At 44.9% G+C, this 2,767-nt stretch overlaps 1 long non-coding RNA gene across 1 annotated transcript; it reads right to left on the reverse strand.

Annotated features, from left to right (window-relative positions):
- LOC147306593 (uncharacterized) lies at nucleotides 1–1,000 on the reverse strand. The gene is made up of 2 exons (XR_015126432.1): nucleotides 902–1,000; nucleotides 1–555 (listed from the first exon to the last, which is right to left on the reverse strand). It is a non-coding gene; the product is annotated as an uncharacterized LOC147306593 (long non-coding RNA).
- Nucleotides 1,001–2,767: the final 1,767 nt, after the last annotated feature.

Genomic DNA, 2,767 nt, shown 5'->3' on the forward strand with positions numbered 1-2,767 from the left:
TATTTTTTACAATTTAAAGTTTAATTTCACAGCATTCACATGTCAAACATCAGATTTGCATCATTCTGAAAGTACAGAACTCATTTACATACAGTCGTTGTCAGACACATGAATACACATGTTTTCCACAGGGTTCAATATTTCTGAATTATCATCGAGCATGTTCCGTTACTGGCGGGAGGATTGGTTGCGTTTCAGAGTTGATGAAGAGCAGGATGCGGAAAGGAGCAGGGCGCGCCCCGGGCCCCGCCGCGCCCCGGGCCGCGTCGCGCTCGTTTCGCCCGCTCAACAGTAAATAGTTAAGCTCCCTACTTTATGTGATTTCCTTTTTCTGCCTTTTATTAAACACTAACGTTGTGTCCCCTGCCGGCTTCCGAACGTCCAGCGCGGATCAGATCATCCGGACCAGCCGTGCAGGAGAACCGTGGACAGAAGCAGCGGAGCGACGAGCAGCGTGAAGGCGGCGGCACTCCCGCTGGCGCTCGACGGTGCGGCTGTAGTCGAGTTCTGGGTGTTGGTGCCTCCGGTTCCGCTTTTACCTTGTGCCTCGGCCACCTGCAAAACATGAGATAACCACATGAGTTTAACGAATAGACACTGCACCAGGACACAGGAGTCACTCTCATCATCACCGCCTTCAGCTCAAATTGAATTATTCACGCACTTCACTCCAGGCTCCCCCCCCCCCCTTCAGGTTTTGAATCAAAGTCTGTCAGAGAATCTTTCGTCTCCATTTCTGCCAAACACTGAACTAAATTCTGAGCTGAAGCTGCAGACAGCTGCTGCTCTGGCAGTTGTGCATTTAATTATGCGCAAACAAGCTGCGTTAAGCACGGCAGTTTGCGCCTCTTCTGTGAGGGAAAATGTGCAAAAAGATGCTTTAAACACGGGCTGAACTGACCTGGGAGGTGAGATTGAGAGCCAGCAGCAGGACTGCGACGAAAACGATGCTTAGCTTCTTCATGCTGATGTGATGGGAAACTGCTGCGCTCGGTGGAGGAAAGGCAATTGAAACAGGAGGCGCGCAGTCGCACCTTTTATAGCCCCCACCCAACCGACACAGAAACCGCCTTCATCATGCTGCTTTCAGGCGGAGATAGAGCTGCTCAAGGAGCAGAAGACAGCATAATATAATGCTATATAATGTTTAATTAAAACAGTATTTTAAGCACCCTGGGATCGTCTTTCACACCAAATCCCCCGAATAACTCAAGACAATTATGCAATGGTTCTCAGTTGTTTTTTGCTTTTCCCCGCCATTATAACTACATGTTTGTTCCGTGTGTTCTTTTGTTTGTTTGTCAAACAGCTTATTCTGCATTGTGAGCATCATTGTCTGTAGCCTGCTCCTGTTAGGTGACGGCTGTGTGCAAACAGGAATAGGACCCAAGGTGCAGACTCCGGAGACAGACGTGAACTCAAAAAGGCTTTAATGCTGAACGCAACATGACATAACTAGAAAAACTCAAAATAAACTTACACCGGTGGACAGGCAAAACACACAGCAAAATAAACGGTAGATCGCGACACGGACACAGAGAAACACAGGGCTTAAATACACAGAGGGAGCAATCAGGGAATGGGTAACAGGAGGGAAACACAGCTGGGACAAATCAGAACTGACGAGACCAAAGAAGCGTAAACTGAACACACTGAGAAAAGACAGAGACCTTCAAAGTAAAACAGGAAACACATAACACAGACTGAACAAAGACACAGCCTCACATGTAGGCACTACAGAGGGAACAGAGACGTGGGACCAGGGCAGACACAAACACTGAGTGGACACGGGGATATAGGAACTAAGGATACACATAGACGCGAACTAGACAAGGGGATGCAGGTGATAGGGGAGACAGAGCAACTAAAGAAGACAGAGACATAAACCATGAGACAGAACTCAAAGAAACCAAAAAACTAGAAAATATAAATAATATCATACACTCAAAAACCCTGGGTCAACGACCCAGGCATCCTAACAGCTCCATTGTAAAGCGCTTTGAGTGCTCAGATGAGTAGAAAAGCGCTGTATAAGAACCAGTCTATTTACCATTATACACTGGTAAAAAATAATAATAATAACTAGAAAAATTTGCATTTCCTGCGAAAATGCTGTGTGGATGCCTTAACGCTGAAGATGTCTGCAGAAAAAAGCTGAAAAAGTTGAAAAAAAAAAAAAAGGTTGCCCTGAGCAGGATTCAAACCTGGCCCTCCTGGTCTAAGGGCAGCTATTTAGCTCACTGAGCCAAAGTCATTCTCACAAAGAAGAGGTGGAGAGATTGACAATTGTGCTGAAATGAGCAGAAGCTGCTGAGAATTGTGCTGATAAGAGGTGGAAAGGCTGAAAATGTTTCAGAAGAGGTGAATAAGCAGAATTTGGGCAGAAAAGAGTTCAATCAGAAGAATTTTGCTGAAAAGAGTTTTTTTCTGAAAACAGCAGAAAAAACTGAAAATTTTGCTGAAAAGAGTTGAATGAGCAGAATTTGTGCTGAAAAGAATTCAATGAGCAGAATTCTGCTGAAAAGAGGTTTTTGCTGAAAACAGCTGAAAAAGCTGGTATTTGTGCTGAAAAGTGGTGAAAAAAACGAAAATTGTGTTGAAAAGGGGTGAAAAAGCTTAAATTTGTGTTGAAAAGAGTTAACAAAGTTTAACTGTTGACTGAAAGAAATGTTGCCATAAGCGGGATTTGAACCCAGGCCTCCCAGTCTGAGAACGGACGCTTATCTCACTGAGCTAAAACACAGCTCAGTCCAGCATGCAAAATCAG

Source organism: Aulonocara sp. 'chitande type north' Nkhata Bay, linkage group LG19, assembly GCF_057382095.1.
Source record: "Aulonocara sp. 'chitande type north' Nkhata Bay isolate Kocher_YH1m ecotype deep benthic linkage group LG19, A_spYH_male_GT1.1, whole genome shotgun sequence".
Lineage (NCBI taxonomy): Eukaryota > Metazoa > Chordata > Actinopteri > Cichliformes > Cichlidae > Aulonocara > Aulonocara sp. 'chitande type north' Nkhata Bay.